Raw genomic sequence first — 21303 nt, forward strand, 5'->3', positions numbered from 1 at the left:
TTTAAAAGAAAACCAACATTTAGTGTTTTTTCAAACAGCGGCTTATAAGAATCATGACTTTCTCTGCATTTCAATAGCATTTCTCTGTTATAGCTTTTTTCACTAAATACTGTACTATTTCTGTCTTCATATTTTATTGAATAACATATATTTTCTAGTACCAAGTAACTCTTAGATTGAACCTAATCTTTATGAAGTTCTAAGTAAGTATCTTTGAAAAAGTCAGTTTAATGTGGTGTGCTTCAGTTCCTTTAGGTTAGATGGGATGTAGTAACATCTACCAGGACTTTTTGTTGAACAGTTTTCAAGATAGTTTCAGTAAAATGTCAGGAGTGCGTAAATATCTTGAAAAGTGAGGAGTTATTAATACCACGGTGATGAATGTTCTCATTATACCTGAAGGCAATTGAAGCAAATTCACACACATATATGGTCTCTTTACTTTGCACCCTAATACACATAAATTTGTTTGAAGTAAATACATTTGAATCCAAAGTTTTTAGAGACCCATTTATTGCAATTGTTAAATATCCATGTGATGTTATAATCTGTTTGCTCATTCTCATCATTACCTGTCATTTTGATGCTAGAATGTAGTTTGAAAATAAAAATAATATTGATTTACAGAACAAAATTATATATACACATCTAGATCAATGAATATGTGTGATGCTCAAGAATTATAATTACATTATTTTACCTATAGCTCTCATCTCTATGATATAGGTGCTATTATTATACACATTTTTAAAAAGAGAGATCTGAGAAAGGCAGAGTTTGAGTAATTTTCCTAAAGTCATAACAGTGGTTTTAAAGACTTAAGAGTTTTTTAATCCCCCAAAGCAGAAGCAATACAATGAGCTCTTCGAAGATAAATAAAAATGGAGAATGATTTTGGTTTGATCAAGTAAAGAATGTTTTGACTCTATCCCTACAAAATATCTTTGTACTTGTAAATGCCAATAGGGCCCTCACTGATTTGGTTCAGCGGATAGAGCATCAACCCGTAGACTGACTGGTTGCAGGTTTGATTCTGGTCCAGGGCACCTACCTTGGTTGCAGGCTTGATCCCCGCCCCTGGATGAAGGAAACAACCAAATTAACCTCGACTATTTGGCTCAGTGGATAGAGCGTCCGTCAGTGGACTGAAGGGCCCTGGATTTGATTCTGGTAAAGGACACGTCTCAGTTGCAGGCTCAATCCCTGGTCCTGGCTAGAGTGCTTATTGTAGACAACCGATCGATGTGTATCTCTCACAATGATGTTTCTCTCTCTCTCTTTCCCTCTCCCTTTTACTCTCTCTAAATATCAATGGAAAATATCCTTGGGTGAGGATTACAAAAAAAAAAAGCACATAATTCATGCAAACTGGTTTGTTTATGTATATATGCTCATACCATTATTAAGTAGTAATACATTATTTGTTTTTCTGAGATGCTCAATGCTTAACAGTGCATATTATGTTATTAAAAATTTCAATCATATGTTGACCTCAGGGATATCATTCATCAGGCATAGTTTTTTTAGTAACAACAAAATTGGTTAAAAATAACATGCATCATAAATATGAGCCAGTATCATAGAGCTTGTAATTTTAATTTGTGTTATGGAAGTTAGATAATTGTAAGTTTAATCTGTCAGTTGGTATTTTCATTAGATGCTAGATTTGAAGATGTGTTGATTGTAAATAAATTAGCTAGTTGCAAATCTGCGTACAGTATTACATTGACAACATAATCAGAAAGCTCCAACTATCTTTCCATAAACAATGAGATTTCTAACAGCCATGGCTTTACTAGGAGAAAAAACATAAATCACATAAATAAATTATAACTGTAGAACATGAATTGAAAATTGGCCAACATTGTGAAGAGTTGTTTAAGTAAAACAATACTTTGGAAATTTAGGATATTCATTATTTTTATTGGATAATAATTTATTATCAAAGATACTTTACATTCTAAATGGGAAACAAAAATTCCTGTGACATTTCCCCCCTTAGTATTTTATCGTTTAGATATTGTAGTTAAAGGGAACTGAGCACAGTGAGGTTATAATTTATTAATTAGCATGAAGTTTTCATATCTGTTTATTGTCTGAAATGTACAGATGATCACTTGACTTATATGTAGAGTTTCACTCCATTAACAATTATTTTGTTACTTGTAACAGTAGAACCAGCTTAGATAAGAAAAAAATAAGAGGAGTTTCTTTATATTTTAGTCACAAAACTATGACCTCAAGGTAAGTTTTATGGAATATATTAGAAGATTATAATTAATTTGAAGCTACTTAACCCAATTACATTTAGTCCTTTTAACAACTTACCAAACTACATTTCACAAGATGATCTTTGCTTAGGTATATTACATCACTTGGTTATCCTCATTAAAAGTTTGTAAATATTCCTGACCTTGGTATGTGATCCTATATAATAAAAGCTTTATATGCTGAGTCTCTGGTCGGCTGGTGGCCCTTCAACCAATCAAAGCGTAATATGCTAATGATATGCTAAGGCTGCTCAACTACTTGCTATATTGTACAGTGACCACCAAGGGGCAGACAGTTGACTGGTTGGCCAGCCGCTTTGACATGCACTGACCACCAGAGAGCAGACACTCTGACCAGTAGGTGAGCTTGCTGATGGGGTGCGGCCAATCGGGACCCATTGAGATGGGCTGGACATGCCCTGGAGCCCTCCCTGGGTTCTTCCCTGGCTGGCCAACCTCCTGCATCGCTCTGTGGCCTTGATAGTTCACCATTTGGGTCCCTCATCCTGGCCTTCACCCTCTTGCAATCTGGGACCACTTGGGGGATGACAGAGAGCTGGTTTTGGCCCAATGGCAGAATGACCAGTCACTGTGACTCACACTGACCACCAGGGGGCAGATGTTAAGTGCATGGAGCTGCCCCTGGTGGTCAGTGTGCTCCCACAGGGGGAGTGCCGCTGCTCAGCTAGAATCTGCGCCCACAGCTGGCGAGTGCAGCAGCAGTGGCGGGAGCCTCTCCCACCTCCGTGGCAGCGCTAAGAATGTCCACCAGAGCGGGCCTAAGCCGTGAGTTAGACATCCCCCGAGGGCTCCCAGACTGCGAGAGGGCACAGGTCAGCCTGAGGGACCCTGCCAAGTGCACACATTTTGTGCACCAGGCCTCTAATAATATAAATATACAGTGTTGTTAGACATTACGAAAATATCTGAATATGTTATAAATATCAACAGATTCATTTTTTAAATTTATAACTTTAATAAAAGTGTTTCCATTTATTTTATATTTTGTAGCATTTATAATATATTCGACAAGGTCAAATTTATCACTTGTTGAACACAAAGCTGCCCAGAAAATTAGGGTAACTTCTGGAATTTCTCACCTTTAGAAATGGTTCAATTTTTTCTTTAATGATTGGTAGCTTTTAGAATCTGTAGAGTACTCCTTGAACATTTCCAATGTGACAGGTTTGTCCTCTGAGACCTTGGTTTGTTGCCTCAACACCGTGAGCTTCACTTGCCTAGGAATGAATTGTAAAGTGTTTCTCTCCCATGGATTTCTTAGAAATGAGATGTCAAAGATTACATTTTATAAGCTCTACTAGAGGCCCGTTGCAGGAAGATTCCTGCAAGAATAGGGCTTCCTGTGTCTGGAGCGAAGCAGAGAAGGGAGCAAAATCGCTGCTGTCCCGCCTGGCCACCCCAGGTCACACGTGGGATGGCCGGATGGTGGCCGGGCAGGTGGCGGATGGCGCTGTCCCGCCTGGCCACCCCGGGTTACAGATGGCAGGCCCAGATGGTGCTGTCCCGCCCTGCCTGCAGTATGCAAATTTAATGGCCATCTTTGTTGGGTTAATTTGAATACTCTTCTGATTGGCTGATGGGTGTAGCAAAGGTATGGTCAATTAGCATCTTAGTCTTTTATTAGTGTAGATGTTTTTTGCTAATCTGGCCTATTGGAGATTGATAACTTGATCATGTGATTGTTTTCTAATCTCAAGTGTTGCAAGATACTCTGTGACTTCAAGAAATAGTCCACTAATAACACAATCTCATAATCTGACCATACCTACCATGATACAAGGATATCTGTTGGTGAGGGAATCACAGTTTTTATCATTTTCATCAAAAGTGAAGACGGGGACTGTAAAACCTATTCAGGAAGCTTTTAGGAGTACTCCATAAAGTATTATTTGATGAGACAAAGTATCACTATCTCTTCATGAGATAAAATAATCTAAAGCAAATTAGTAGTTATAGTAAACATATGAACTTTTATTATGTCAAATAATCCATATGGAAATATAAATCCATATTTATAGAAATCTATAAATATCCCCCAATACATACTCAGTAATAGAATTATGATTGATAAAGTAGATATAAATTGATTTAAAGTACATAGAGTAGACATAGATATTCTTCTTCTTTTTTTTTTTTTTTAAAGAATTTTTGTGAGTTTATTTGAGCCAAACTGTCGACATATGCCAGGAAGCAGAACCTCAACGAATTGAGATAGTGCTCCGGAGAATGGCAGGGTTACATCCGTATTTATACATGAAATTCATTGGTGACAGATTTAAGGAGGTGGGATTAAGCAAAGTGGGGAAACCTCTGTGATAGGATAAAAAGTAAAATGATGGACACATACTTAGGTGGGTGCAGGATCAATTAACATGATAATGAAGGAATTTGTAGTATCTGTCCTGGTGCCCAGAACATTTGGTTGTGCCCCAGGGGCTTCAGAAAAAGGGAAGTTACAAGTTACCCAGACATTTCAAGGGAATGTTATCTTAGAGGCAAAAAGGCAAATGGGCTCAGTAAGGATCAAAGTTGATCTTGTCAGTGAAGATACTGGCTTAGAACATAACTGCCCACCATAACTGCTTTTAGTTAAAGTTTAATTTCAGACCATCCTTTGTGGTTATTTTAGGTCTCTGAGTCTGCTAGGCTGCCACACAGGCCTTCTCTGAGCTTGGCGGGTCAGCGTGTGGCCCCTTTCATCCACACATCCCCCTTTTGGTCATAAATCAATCCAAAGGATGCATTGATGACCAACCTTTTGGTTGGATAATGGAGTCCCACGGTGCTAGGAAGGCTCATTCCTAGGATGTCTCATTGTCAGCATGTCTTGCTAAACAGGTGGACCACTGGGGATGGGGCAAGACTATAACCTTAGATGGCATTTAAGGTCGAATTATTATTATTTAAAAAGGGCAGGTAAATATGAGGCAGTCAGGTCCTATACGTCCTTGTTAAAAAATATTCTGGATCATTTCTAATTTTTGAGTCATCATGATCCGAGTCTTTTTGCTGCTTGTCTTAAGTTTTGCTTTTCTGCATCTAGTATAAAACTTAACATTTACATATCATGAACACAAAAATCACAAAGGTATTGGTTACATCCCAGGGTTTGGAATGAGGAGCCTGATCCGCAAAAAAACAGTTTACAGAAGCAGAATTAAGCATGTTAATTATAGTTCTGGGTCTCGGGGTCAAAGAATTGACAGAAACACCTTATCCAGAGCCCTCGGGTCTTGAGACCACCGGATATTCTTTAAAAATTTCACTTGTGACCTATGCTTTCAGAATGTTATTATGCAATCATCCAGGTCAACTTTATCTAAGATCAAGTGAGTCCCTTTCCTTGCAACTAGGAGAAACTAATAAAAACATCAAGCAATTGCTTTCTCACCATATCTGAGAAGCATTTATAATTTTTTCTCCTCTCAGCCCCGCTGGAGTCCCCTAGTCCTGGTGTGTGTGTGTGGGAGGGGGGTGGGGGGTTGCTGAGAGAGGGCAGCGTGATCAGCCTGGTGGATGAGGCAAGCATTCTGTGCCCGGCCACGGATGGGCCTCTGGCCATGCAGGGGCATGGAACACTTGCATAAGAAGAGAAGGAACCAGCGAGCTGAGCAGAGTTGAGTGGCCCCCGACTCCTGTGCAAGGTCAAGTCTGGGCGGCCAGAGGGTGGATGGTGTGGAGGATAGTGTGACAGGAGGGTCTGGTGGCGGATGCACAGGGGTGAAAGCTGGCCGAGAAAGAGGAACAAAGCCCTTTATTGGAGTTCCTGAGAACAGGAAGGTAAGTTGTTTGCATTTCCTGGCCACAGATGGGCCTCTGGGCAATGGAGAGCCTCTGGGGAGGGGGCGCAGAGCGGCCAGGCCCCGCAGAGAGCTACTGGTGCACGGATTCGTGCACAGGGCTACTAGTATAATAAATAAAGAGTTTAAGACAATATATTTTAAGCCTTTTTAAACATTACCACTTGTTTATATTAGATTTCACTAGATTAAGTAGATTGGGATTCTAATTGTTCTTCCTGATACATTGCCATGCCCAAAGTTTGCCTGACCCAATTTGTTGGAGCAAAATCCATTCTTTTCTTACCCATCTTACCTTGATAGTGTTACATTTAGAGTAGTTTATTTAATGCTACCTTATTTTCCATCCAGATACTTTCTTGGGAAGATATGCAAGGATGTATGTGTATTTATGTAGAGGCCACTGGGGTAGCTCTTCGATCATGATAGCTTTAAGTGTTTAATCTTTCTGAGGACGAAAATATGTTGTTAAACTTGGGAATAAAAATAATTTATAAGTTTGCTTATTAATAGTATAAAGTAATATTGATTCATTTAATAAGAACAGTTTAGTCTATGCCAAATCATATTCAGTGTCTAAACCTAAGCATATAGAATATGACTTTTTAAAAGAATGTTCCCAATTATTAACTTTATTCTTTGGGAATAGGTATATTAGAATTCTCATGTTTCTTTTTATTTCATCTAAGCTTTTATTCTTGGTATGTTAAGTTAATTATATGAGGGTTGTAATTTTTTTTTTCCTCTTAGATTTTATAGTAGGCCATTTTTTTTTCTAATCCTTTGTTTCTTAAATTTGGAATACATTGGAGTTGCTCATCTCACTGTGTACAGTTTCATGCTTACACACTAATTCTGTGAAGAATCCTGAGGTAATGGGAGTTCCAGGCAACCAGAGGAGTTTTCTTCTTATTGTCACACAGAGGCCTTGTTCATTTAACCTACGATACATCTATTCAGTTCAAGCCTTGCTTCTCAACCCAGCTGGATAATTAACTTAGGGATCCCTATGTCTCAGGACTGAACCAGAAGTTTTATTTTAATTGGTTTGAGGTACGGATATGTTAAAACTCTATGCACAATACTAATGTGCTGCTGTGGTTAAGAGCCACCCTTAAAACAGAGCAGGTCCTAAGACTGCCATGGAGCTACTTTGCAAAAGTGTGCTTTTTGCCCAGTAACCATGTAGATAGAAGCTTGAGGATTTTTATTTTTATTTTTTTCCTTTTAAATCTAGTTGAATAGGGGATAGGATTAAAAGAGTGCTATGGGAAATATATCCATGTGGAGATTTGATCTAAGAGCTTGCAACCCATTTAGGTGATTTTAGAGGTTTATAACTTTAGATAAGTTTCAAAAATATTCTTAAAGCAAAACTGTTAGGCTTTAGTAATTCACCATTTTATACATGACAATCTTTCTAAAGATGTGACTCTCAGACCTCCTGCAACAATGTCACCCAGGGAACCTGTTGAAATCTTAAATTTCTCGGCTCCAATTTTGACTTTGTCAATCGTGATCTCTTGGGGACAGTAACTGGGTTTTCCAGGTGATGGCTAGATACACTTAGCTTAAGAACCACTGATGTCCACTCAAGCTCTGAGGGCCACTCCTCATATCATAACATCTCTGGGTAAAGTTAGCTTGTAGATCCTAATGTTATGTAGATTTTGTTTCCAGTTCAGCAAATTCTTAATATTCAGCCATCTGCAATGCCATATGCTCACCAGGAAGATATACAGGGCAAGAAAATACAGAGATGATGTGAATATAATGATGGTGTTACTGAAAATGGAAAATGAAAGGGTAAAAATGTCAATTTCCCTCCAAGCCCATTCATGTATGATGTATTATATAACTCCTCCTTTTCAAGAGGATGGGTGTTTCTAGAGAAAGTTACATGCATCTGGCACTACTGAAAGTGTGGCTGTTGGGTGACTTGATGTGAAAATGTGCCCGTGTGTGGAGCAGGATGCACCTATGGAGCTGCTAGCTATTCTGTGGGAGAAAACCAAGAGATTCATTGATTATGTTTTACATCCTTCAGGCCGTTTCACTGGGCATGCTTCTGATCTTTAGGACCTCTCGTCTGGGTCATTATAACTAAATACATAGGGAGATAACAGTTATAGAGCTCTTGCTATATACCAGGCAATGTGACATGTTTTTAAGTATGTGTTTGTGTTTTCTTTACAAATGAAGACTTTTTTTTTTAAATTTATTTTTTATTGATTTTTTACAGAGAGGAAGGGAGAGAAATAGAGAGTTAGAAACATCGATGGGAGAGAAACATCGATCAGCTGCCTCCCGCACATCTCCCACTGGGGATATGCCCGCAACCCAGGTACATGCCCTTGATCGGAATCGAACCCGGGACCCCTCAGTCCGCAGGCCGACGCTCCATCCACTGAGCCAAACCGGTTTCGGCAAGAAGGCAATTTTTAATTCCATTTTCTACATGAGGAAATTGAGATTTGAAAAGGACTTAGTAGTAGAATTGAGATATAAGCCCATATTTTGATTTAGAATATGAACCCCCATCTTTCAGATATAATGCATACTCTCCAGTGTAGAATGACTCACACCACTTGGATGAGTTTCCTTGGGCTACTGTAATAAAATAGGTGGCTTTAAACTAAAGAAATCTGTTCTCTGGTAGATCTCTGTATGCTAGGACTTTGCAAGCAAGATGTTGCTAAGAGGTTTGGAGAAACAGCCTGATTTACTGTATTGTGGATGAAGAATATAACGATGATGAGGTAAAGTAGGAGGGAAGGGAATCAAAATGATCCATAGTTGGTCTAGAACAGTGGTTGGCAAACTGCTGCTTGCGAGCCACATGTGGCTCTTTGGCCCCTTGAGTGTGGCTCTCCCACAAAATACCACGTGCGGGCGCACGCATAAGGTGCTATTGAAACTTCGTGGCCTGTGCGCAGAAGTTGGTTTTCGGCCTGAGCAAGTCTATTTTGAAGAAATACTGTTGATGTTTGGCTCTGTTGACTGGTCTAGAATGTCGAATGTAGTCTGATGCAAAACCTAGAATTTTAACATCCTAACATGGAAAGAAGTGGAGAGGTTAAATCTTATCTGTAGGACCAGGTACCAGAGGAAAGGGAAAGAATTCAAGGAAAATTAAATTAAGCCATTTATCCAAAGATATTAGTTATCCAAGAAAAGGAGACCAGCTGCTTTAGAGAAAAAGGTGCCTGTGCATAGTTCTCAACAATCGAGGACTGCAGTGGTGCTAGGTTGACAAGCACATTGTACAATGCTACAGTAACCTACGTCCGCAAGTTGGGAATTATGAGCTTAGGGGAACATAGATGAAGATACCATTTGCAATGTAGATCATACTCTTGAGGTCGAGGATGAGTGTGTTGGTCTAGCCCAGTGATGGCGAACCTATGACACGCATGTCAGAGGTGACACGCGAACTCATTTTTTTGGTTGATTTTTCTTTGTTAAATGGCATTTAAATATATAAAATAAATATCAAAAGTATAAACCTTTGTTTTACTATGTTTGCAAATATCAAAAAATGTCTATATGTGTCACGGCACCAGAATTAAGTTAGGGTTTTTCAAAATGCTGACACGCCGAGCTCAAAAGGTTCGCCATCACTGGTCTAGCCAGTAATACAGCTACAAGGATGCAAACTACAGAAACAATAGCTTATTTTGTTTGTTTGTTTGTTTGTTTTGTACCTTAACTTTTCCCCAGTAGGTATGGTCAAAAATAAGTAGGAAAAGGGAATTAATTATAATATGTTAAAATATCTGGTATAGTTTTATCAGTAACCATTACATTTATTCCTATTTGTTATGGAGTATGTGCTATTTAGAGTTCACATGTTCTCATAAATAGAGATTTAAAGTTAAATTCTAACTCTCTTTGCCATCCTCTGTTTAGATTATTGTCATTAATGAGTTTGTCTATTAGATAACATCAAATATGATGAGGGTGCACTATAAAACAGCAAAATGTGAAGTGCCTATAATAAGGATACATCTATTGCAGTAATTTGCACATAATAGACATAAAATAACTATTTGCCAAATGATTGAAAGTAATCCGAAGTCAAACATTCACCAACAGAACAGCAAACAGAAGGGCCACGCAGTGATAGTGTTTGGAGAGATGACAGTTCAGAGACCCCAGAGGTGGAATCCAGTGAACAGTGCTATACCGTGAAAGCTCTGAGACCTGCTACAGAAAGCACACTGTTTATTTTCATTCCCGTATAGCCATCAACGTCAGCTGCCCAATACTTTTCCAGCTCAGTAATGCAAAGGCATTAGTGGTTGGTAGCTGCATTGGTCATGTGACCCTATATCACAGTTTATTTATTTATTTTTTTGGAGGATGGGCAACGGAATTTAGGACTTTTAATTTGTCCCATAGCTGCTGAAGCAAAATTATGATAAGACATTCTGCTTTCCTTTATACTCCAGCGCACACACACAAAAACTATTTGTAGGAAAAAAAATGGTTTTGTACATGGGAAGAAACAATATAAATTCAAAACTTACAGATAAGGGTTAATTCTATCACTCATCTCTTTTAAAAGTTTATACAAATATCCAATCAAAGCCAACAGGGTCTCTCCTTTGAAATGTTATCTAAATGGATTTACAAGTAGAACACAGGACTGTATACTGTCTTGGAATGTCCTTAGAAGGCTCTGTCATTGATCAGGTAACAGAGTAAAAACACCAGAGTCCTTTCTTTCAAATGGAAGAGGGAAAGACAGGGATAGAAGGAACTCTTCAAACTTCATCTTCTTTCCTTGTGGCTTATGGTCTCCTCCCCAGAAGCCTCCTCGACCTCCAAAACCTCCCCGGCCTCTGCCACAAAATCCACCTCGGCCTCCCCTGCCACCACCTCTGCTTCCAAAGCCACCTCTGCCTCCACCAAGACCCCAAAGCCACCTTCACCCTTAGGCTCGTCCCTGTCCATAGTAGCTTTGTTTCCATCAATTTCACCATCTCCCATGGCCTCCTTGGCGGCTTTGGCGTCTCCCTCACTGTTGAAGTCTGCAAACCCTTCGGAAGAGCCCAGTCAGGGACTGTCATTGCCCGGACAGAGCCATCAAGTGACCCCTTCAGTGTCTCTTCTGCAGTCTCCTCAGACAGACCCTCGGCAAACAGAGTTTTGGATGGCTGGCTTCTTACATTAGACGATCCTCTGGATCCTTGAAATTCCAGCCTGATTGCTCTGCCCTCGGTTTCTCTTTTATTACAGGAATTTAAAGCTTCTTTAGCATCTTCAAATGAAGCAAATCCTATAAATGCATACCCTTTAGATTTGCCATTTTTGGGGGGGCACTTTGATAAAAGTTGCCTTCTTAAATACTTGGTGAAGAGTTGCTTCTGTTGCACTGTAGGAAAGGTTGCTTAAAACCAGAGTTGTTTGATTCACCACTCCAAGTGCTATTCTTTCCACGTCTATCATCTTGATTTTGACCTTTCTCTCTGGTATAGTACAGGAAAATGGATCGCCCATCTATTTCTGTTCCCTGCCTTTCTTCCAAGATTTTCTCTGCATCAGCTTCTGTCTTAAATTCAATATAAGCAATCCCTTTACTCTTCCCATCCTTGCTGACTAATCTGATCTCCATAGTATCTTCAAAAGTTTCTTTTAATTCATCCTGAGTAACTTTTTTTTAAATTTTTTTTATTGCTTAAAGTATTACAAAGGGTATTACATATGTGTCCTTTTTTCCCCCCGCCCTTGACAGTCCCTTGGCCTCCCCCTGAGTAACTTTATAAGGCAGTTTTTTTTTTAGCCCAAAGTGTTCTTGCATCTCAATCTTTTTTTATTATCTTTTCCCTTTGTTTTTTTCTAGTTTAATTTCATAGCCAAGGACTTTTAAACCAGTGGGTTCTAAGGCTTTTTCTGGGTCCTCAGCAGATTCAAAATCCACATAGGCAAACTTCCTAGACACACCAATTCTGACACCCACAACAGTAAGATCATTTTTAGCAAAAACATTACTGAAACTCGTTTTTAATTCAGGAGCAGATTTGCTGAAGTTCAGGTTTCCAAAAAAGAGATTGAAAGCCATGGTTGGTTCTCTGGCTTCCACTTTCTATTTCTTAGCCTCAGGAGCAGCATTCTGTTTGGCCATTTCCTTCTTTCCTTTCCCAGTTGCTTCTATGACAGGCTCTTCCTCCTCCTCCTCCTCCTTTTCCTTCTCCTCCTCCTTGTCATATTCCTCATCATCATTCTCTTATCATCACCTTCTTCATCCTCATCCTCAGCTGTGCTCTTGGCCTTCACAGGAACAGCTTTTATGGGAGCTTTCTTGCCTTTGGCTGGTGTAATCTCTATAGGTTCTTTTTCAGAATCATCTTCTTCATCATCATCCTCATCTTTATCATCATCATCATCATCATCATCATCATCATCATCATCATCTGAGGCAGGAGCAGCTGCAGCAAGAGTTTTCATCATTGCTGGCTCAAATGCATCCTCATCTTCATCCTCCTCCTCATCATTATCTTCTTCACTGTCATCATCATCTTCCTCATCACTGTCTTCCTTCTTGGCATTCTTGCTATTCTTTGCTCTCTTGAACTGGGATGGCTCCCTTTTTACCAGGGGTTGCTACTAATGCTTTTCCTGTTGTGCCTCCCTTCTTGCCAAGTGTGGCTAATGCTTTAGCTGATGTAACTGTTGCCTTTTTGACAGTGGTCAGCATAGCCACTGCCTTTTTGCCAGGAGTGGCAACTGCTTTCTTGCCTGGTGTGGCAACTGTAATCTGTTTTGTTGGGGAAAACATCACCTTCTTTCCTGGAGTTGTGACAGCCTTCTTGCCTTTTTTGGAGGAATGATAATCTCTTCTCCACAGCTTTCATCTTCTTCATCTGACATTTCCTCATCTTCACTATCTTCTTCTAACTCCTTTGGAGGAGAAGCCATTTTCTTGGAATCACCTTGATTTTTACTATCCTTTGCAAGCTTCTCCATGCAGGTGGCTTATGATGGTGGAGTGTGTGGCCAGTGAGTGGTGCAGATGTGCCCAGAGGAACCAAATGGCATCGAAGGCGGTCACTGGTACTCTTAGCAATTTACTTTTGATAGGAAGTATGTCCGAACCTTGAAGATATGACAATTACCAAAATAAGTGTTTATTTTTCTTCCACAAACAAGAAAGCAAAAAGATGCTGTGTTCATTTCTTGTCAAAAAAATAAATATTCCTAAGAGAACATTTTTCTTGTTCAGTACAAGCACTAATAAAATTTGAAAACAAAAAAGTGTTTTTCTTTCAGTAAATATTTGGCAGTAAGTAGATATCTGTTGCAGATGCCAGGTTGTTAATTTCATACCACCAAACTACTGTCTTTCTATGTTTGCATTTCTTTTTCTATTTAGAGGTTAAAGTGATATAAAATATTTTTTCTGTCTTGCAAGAAAAGATGAATAACTTGTAATATATCTTAGATTTTTATTCAGTATTCTTCTCTCTAGAATTAGTGGGAGGAAAAGAAAAGAAAGTAACTTTTAAATAAAAATGCTGGGTTTTGGAAAAATTGAAATTCATGGTATGTTTTTATCTTAAAATAATTTATTCTGAAAGTACTACGATAGCATTAATAATTAGAAACATTGCCATCTTTTTTGTTGAGTTCATTCTTTGGCTAATAATGAGAAACAGCTTCTCTAAAGCATTCATTATATGCAAACTTGACAAAGTCCCGAAGAAGAACAGACATCTAGTATCCTACCAATGCTCTCTTAAGAAAACGTCTTTTCCAGATGACTAAAGTATACTTCCCTCAGATCATTTTCCAAAAAGGGATATAACCTACCCCTGAACTAATTGGCAGCAAAGGGATCGGACTTAGGATAAATGACTTAAACTACTGGAGTAATAATAGGTGTTAGGAAGTTGGACAGAATGCCTTCTATAATTCCTAACACTTTTTGAAGTAATGTTCTAATTAAATAAGAAACCTAAAATATTCAAAACTATGTCTGAAACATCACAAGGGCTAAATGCATGGCTGGTGTTCTTAAAATGCACAGTTCTCAAAACACAGATCCAATTGACTGCCAAATTCTGTTTTATTGACTCACTTTTTGGAGAGAATTTTCTTATTTTCAGAAAATTTATAAACATCTTGATCTTATCCAATTTGTACTACTGTAGTTTTTTATTCACTGTCTTTCTGAATCCAGTTTCAAGCCTTGTTTCATTTAAACAGAAATATTACTGTCCTGTCAAATTTATTTTTCTTGGCTCTCTGAAGGATACACTGACATTACCCTTCATCGGTTCCTTTATAATAGCTCTAAATTTTCTATTCTCCTTATCCCAGGTGCCCAAACCATTACTTTATTGGATTAAATCTATCTCCTTTTCTGTTTATTTTTGAAATTAAAAGATATTGTTCTCTTATGTGCTAACCATATTACTACTTCTTTCCTCTAGCTTTGTTTTTTCCTTTTCACTTGAGTGATTAGATTGCCTATAGCACAATTCATAGTATTCACTAATGTCTATCATGGAAAAGAACCTCTGCGATAGCCCCCTATGCTCCTTGGCTCCTGGAACTTACACCAACCAACGTTAATTTTCTCATCTTGGTTGTAGGCTGGACATACGGAATTGATTATAATGAACATATTGTCACTGATGTGATAGACTGTCCCTTCTGAGATTAGTTTATCAAAAGACCATCATGGCATCTGTCGTGGGTGCTGGCGTATGCGTGCTCTCTTTCTCTCACTGGCTCTTGCTCTCGCTCTCACTCTCCCTCTTTCTCAAAATGCTCACTCTGGGAGAAGCTAGCTGACAGGTTGTGAAGCAGCACAGTGGAGAAGCATATATAGCAAGAGACTGAGGCAATCAGTGTACATTGAGAAGCATCCTTCCCACTGCCACACCAGTTGAACCCTTGGATTAGACTGTAGCAGTCAGCAGCTTGATTGCAACCTGCTGAGAAACCTTAATGTAAATTAACTCAACTAAGAACCTGTAGAAACTGAGATAGAATAAAAGCTTGTCATTAAGTCTCTAAATTTTATGGTCATTTGTTACATAGTAATAGACAATTAATAGATCTATTTCTTAATAGATTTTCTCCATATTTTGCTGTAGCATTTCCATATTTTAACCTATTTCTTCTATTCATACTTATGTAAATCTTAAAGTTGAATAATACATTGTAGTTTCCTTCAGCAATTTTATATATGACATTTCCTATATGAAAACTGTCTTTCTATTAGGAACAAAAATGATTTAGGCTTGCTCTCTTTATGGTTCTTGATCTACTTTCTCCTAATTTCCACTTCAAACCCTGCAGCCACCAGTATCTTCTTTTTGCAAGACCTCTAATCTTGTGGGCTATTAGTGCTTTGTATTGTTTTTCTGATATGTTTACCTCTTGTATGCAAAAACTGATATGTGTATCACTGTATCATGGCACGGCATTTCTCTCTATTTCTAAATAGCTTTAGATATATTAGTGAAAATAGTTTATTTGTTAGGCTTAATTGGAGCTACCTGTCCTCTGAAAATTCTTTGGATTTGTACTGATATACATGGCATGATGGATTTTTAAAGAGACTTCGTTAATGAAAGCTTTAAATATGATCACTTATTTAACTGATGAAGTCTAATTAGGCAACAATTCAAACATAACTGCTATATTTTTGACAGTGTTAGAATTTATTACAGTGGCGGAACTATCACTCGAAATTTTGTTATATCCTTCATACAGCCTCCTAAACAACGTCATGGCTTTCCTTCTGACTGGAGGTTTGATTTGAGGGTCAGATCTAATACTGACTCTAACATAGCCCATCAAATATATGAAGCTTCACAGATACAGCTTTAAATCTCTTCTTCTTCTACAGTATTTGTACCTCCAATGCTTTAGTTCCCTTGTATTCTCTATTCTGGCTCTTATTTTCTGAATAAGAAAAAAGCTGGCTCACTTATATATCTTGTATAACAATAGTCAATGAACTATATTTTTATAAAAATGCATCTTAAAAATAGGGTCCCTCTTTCAAAGCCAGCTGTCGATCATTTATTTAAAAAGTAATATCATCATAATTAATGAAAGAGATGTTATTTTAACTTTGATCATTTATAAAAGAATAAAACAGGATAAAAATTACATGAACTATATGACTTACACATGTCTTCATAACGTTAATGATAAGAATATGGGAAACTAGAAAATAAAAAGTGAAATACTTTAGTTCTTTCCATTACAATATGTGTATAATTAATGCAATTGATAAATGTTTATTTCTTCCCTTTTCAAAACTGGCTATATAATATATATATATATATCTCATAAAAATTATACCTCTTCACCTAAAATAAATTAGTTTTTTTCTCTAAGTTCCCCCTCCTTCTATAGAGAAGTTATTTGACTGAGCCTGACTTTTTTATTGTTGTACTTTATGTTATTTTCAGCCTTTTATCAACATACTGTAAACTTGCAAATTATTTTAAATCTTTGCAATTTTATTTATTCAAGACCAAAAAGGAACAAACTGAGTCAAACATTTTGTGGAAACAGTAATGATGCTGATCCCAATATTTGCATTTTCACTGAATTTGTTTGCAATTTTCTGTAGAGTCGTTGTTAAAATCTAATTTTCACACAAAGATGAATGTATTGTGTAAATGCTTAACACTAGTACAGAATTTTATATATTATTTATATCTGATGATTTTTTTAAAGTTGTTATATATTTAGTACTTGGGCAAATTGACTCTTTAAGCTACTTGACATTCAACTTAATGTCATTGTAGCCTGTCCTATCAGGATTACTGCTAAAAGAACATTTAACTAGAAACTTCACATAATGTCCTAAAAAGTCACACTAAATCTTATTTCCTGAAAGGAGTAACTATAAAGCATGTTTGAATCTGCATTTTTAATTCTATAAGTCTGTTACTCCAGAAGAACAGAGATGAAAGTTATAGGGAAGGAAGAATTTCAAGTCCTTCAAGAAAAATTGAAACTAAAATTACATTATTTTCTAGATTAAGGATAATATATACAGAACTCTCAATAAATATCATAAAATAAATAAATCAGACCTATTGAACAAATTTAATTAAAATCTTAGGATATATAGAATATAGTGTTACATTCTATATAATAATTTCATTAATTAGAAGATTTTCTACTTGGTTTTAATAAATCAATTCTGTATGGAAAGCAAATAGGGAGAATTGCCTTAATAATCATGCATATGGTACAAGTAGCCAGAAAATTAAATTACTCATAAAGTTAATTTAAGGAAATAATTTTCTGAGTCTGAAAATAAGCAACATATTAGACAAATATCCAAATATTGACAAAGTAATCATTATATTAGACCGTGTTAAAATCTGTTTTAAATTTTGAGTGGGAAAAGGTAAGAAAAAATAATGGCAAATGTAAATAAATGTATATTATTCAAAACTATTGAAGAAATAAAGTATTTCTTCCCCTATCAGATCATAGCAAGAGCCATGTGTTATGTCTGAGGTGTTATAGTTTATAAAATACCTCAACTAATGGTGCATGATGAAGATGGTGACCAATGTAGTAAAAGGCTAGAAAATCATATTAGTTGGAACTAAGACTTTTACATAAAAAGAGAGAACGAGATAAACATGAATAACATTACAGATTTATTTTACTATATTCAGCATTAGGTATTCGTTGATCTTGTGAAATTGAACAAATTACTTCATCATTTGGAGTTTTCAAGTTACCTAACTGTTCTTCGTAAAATGATGCCTACATCACAGGCACATGAAGAACACAGGTGTCACCCAAGAAATCTTACTTTCTTCATATTTGACTGAAATATGAAACCTACCTGATTGAGAACTAGAAAAGATAGATTTGGGCATGAGCTGCAATGATGTACTGTAGGACTTGGCAAATCATTTCTCAGTTAAGTACATATAGAAAATGATGACTTAAAACACTTTTAGGGGGAAAAGGACAAACTTTACAGTAAGGGGTTTAATTTTTTTCTTTTCAGAAAAAAAATGGAAGTCTTAGAAAAAATTAAATTACTTTCTGGGGACAAGTATACAGAGAGAATTGGAAGGAGAAAGAAGATATAAAAAGTGTGGTTGAGAAGGACAAATATGAAAGGATTATGTTCATTGTAGTGGAAATTCACTATTACTAGCTTGATTTAGGATTTATGAATATTAATTTGGGGGGAATTAATATACATAAAGGAGTGATATTAAGTTGTCTTTTCAAATAGAAGCAGCTTCATATTTCTTCCCATGTAGGAAAAGCAAAAGGGTAAGGGAGCCTGGCTGATGTGGCTCACTGGTTGAGCATTGATCCAAGAACCAAGAGGTCATTGGTTTGGTTCCTGGTCAGGGCACATGCCCAGGTTGAAGACTCGATCCCCAGTAGGGGGGTGTGCAGGAGGCAGCCAAATCAGTGATGTTTCCCTCTCATTGTTCTATCTCTCTTTCCCTTTCCCTTCCTCTCTCTCTCAAAATTAATAAAATATATATATTTTAAAAAGGTAAGGGAGACTCATAAAGAAAAGGTGTGGTGGGATGAATTCAGTTGAGACATAGCTAGAAGAAGATAATAAATGGAGGGCTTTACCTTTAGGGGTAATGGTACACTCCTAAATTGTGGCCATGCTGATTTAACTACCATATTAAAATCACACAATATACAAGGCTATATGTATATATCTCCTTCAAAACTAAGAGGAAATGCCTGAAAGAGGAATTATCCCATCATGGTTCTATCATTTTGTCTTATTATTCAGTGTATGTACAATCATCCAGTAATTTTTGATTTTAAGTAAGCTGTTCTATTTTGAAACTATAAGGAATAATGTCATCACCACAAAAGACAATTTTTATTGCAAATTATGTATTTAAACATGCACATATCTACATTTACACAATTATTTTATCAAAATGACTTGGAAGTCTAAACTAGGTATAATAAAATGTTTATTACTTAGATACAGAGATTTGTATCCTATATAATAAAAGCCTAACATGCTAAGTGTCCAGCTGTTTGTTCCATCATTCAACCAGTCGCTATGATGTGCACTGACCACCAGGGTGCAGACACTCCGACCGGTAGGTTAGCTTGTTGCTCTGGTCCAGCTGATCTGGACTAGGTGAGATGGGCTGGACATGCCCTGGAGCCCAGTCCCTCCCCACCCTGATTGTGCACCAGTGGGGTCCCTTGGCCTGGGCTGGGCCCTCTCGCAATACAGGACCCCTTAGGGGATGTTGTAGAGCTGATTTTGGCCTTATCTCTGTGGGCCAGGCCGAGGGACCCCTCTGGTGCACAAATCTGTGCACCAGGCCTCTAGTAGTTTATCAAAAGAATAACAATATGAAGATTGCAAATACTTCTGGTAGTTTTAGTAACTGTTGGCATTACATTTCCATGCTGATGTTCAGAGAGGGCTTCCAACCAATCACGGAAAATATAATCATATAGAACATCAAAAAGTAAGCTGTAAAAATAGACTGAAGCTTAGAAAAACGATTCCAATTTGACGGGCACCCTCATTACCTACTTCCCAAACCCAGATCTGAAACTACAACACTAAAGATAGGGACAGAAAATGAATTTTAAAGAGTTTCATGACAATACAAATAAGTAAAAGCAAGGATATTCTAAGAGTGGAAGACTTGCTTGTAAAATAGAACTTTACAATATATTTAAATCAAATAAAATAATCAACATTTTATGGGGAATTACTAGATTTAAGATTTAGGAACTTTAGCCGAAACTGGTTTGGCTCAGTGGATAGAGCCTCAGCCTGCGGACTGGAGGGTCCTGGGTTCGATTCCGGTCGGGGGCATGTGCCTGGGTTGCAGGCACATCCCCGGTGGGGGATGTGCAGGAGGTGGCTGGTCGATGTTTCTCTCTCATTGATGTTTCTGACTCTCTGTCTCTCTCCCTTCCTCTCTGTGAAAAATCAATAAAATATATTTAAAAAAAAAAGATTTAGGAACTTTAGATTATAACTCTGATTCAGCTGTTATTAAATGGGGGACCTACTGAAAATCCTTAAAGGTGTCATAATTTTTATTCTCTATACAAAGCAGGGATTGGATTAGTTTATATCTAGGATTTCATTTGACTTTGAGAGTATATCATTCTAAAGAGTATTTTATGACTTCTTTTTTATCTAGCAAATATGACATGTTTTTTGTTTTTTTTTGACAGTTGCTAATGTGATAGAGATTCAGAGGGAAACTCATTGTCCACTAAACCCCCAGTGCAGAGGCGATGAGTGAGTGACAATCTCTGTACAGAAATCCCTGCACACCACAGATCTGTAGGTTAGTTCTGACATCCCTCCCCTAGTAAAATCCTCAGAGGGTTACATCAGCACTTTTATTTGGTTTCAAGGATGGGAAGGCAACATTCAGCACGAGGAAAAGACACCTTAAGAGATGTCATTCGAACTTGTTAGGATAAAGTCCAGGATCTGCCACAGGAGTTTTTAATCATTGGATTTCATGTGATTTTGATTTTTTTACGTGATGGGATTGTGATACATCACAGAGGACCAAAACTACCACTTTCAGACATGGCAGTATTTATGAAAGTGTACATAGGATCAGTAGGAGGGCATTTGATTAAGCTGGTATCAGGCGTAGAGCTAGGAATCAGAATTCTGAAATCAGGATCAGATAGATTTTTTTATGGATTAATGTGATGAACAAGCAGGGGTGGATGGTCAAGGATGAATGTATAGAGATCAGTAAGGATCATGGAATAAACTATGAGACAAATTATGTTGCAGGTCTGAATTGCACAAGCTTTTTTTTTCTTTCTTTTTTTTTTAATAATATATTTCCAGGGAAAACAGGGCATGCTGTGAAGAAAGCTTCCAGTTCCACAGGGTTGAAGATAAGGGAAACTAAGAACTAAGGGCAATTTTTTTTTATAATTGCCACTGTAACTATGTTATTTTTAAAAAATATACTTTGAAGCTATGTGAAACCCCTTGGGGTCTATATCTTTTGGGTATTTTCTATCAGTTTTACAGTGATGAAGTCTTTTGATTAGGTCTTAAGCAAATTATATTTTACTAGAGGCTTGGTGCACGAAATTCATGCACTGGGGGGGGGGTTGTCCCTCAGCCCAGCCTGCACCCTCTGCAATCTGGGACCCCTTGGGGGATGTCCGACTGCTGGTTTAGGCCTGATCCCACAGCAGTCAGACATCCTGGGACTGCT

The 21303-nt window shown here is 37.5% G+C and overlaps 1 protein-coding gene and 1 pseudogene across 2 annotated transcripts in view; one reads left to right on the forward strand and one right to left on the reverse strand.

The window, feature by feature from the left end:
- PCDH15 (protocadherin related 15) overlaps window positions 1-21303 on the forward strand; it is a 1196276-nt gene that overhangs the window by 474813 nt on the left and 700160 nt on the right. The window lies entirely within an intron of this gene.
- LOC308529211 (nucleolin-like) lies at window positions 10776-13060 on the reverse strand (annotated as a pseudogene). The gene is made up of 2 exons: window positions 11838-13060; window positions 10776-11738 (listed from the first exon to the last, which is right to left on the reverse strand). The product of its transcript is annotated as a nucleolin-like (transcript).

The sequence above is a fragment of the Myotis nattereri genome (assembly GCF_964212035.1).
Source record: "Myotis nattereri genome assembly, chromosome: 13".
Taxonomy (NCBI): Eukaryota; Metazoa; Chordata; class Mammalia; order Chiroptera; family Vespertilionidae; genus Myotis; species Myotis nattereri.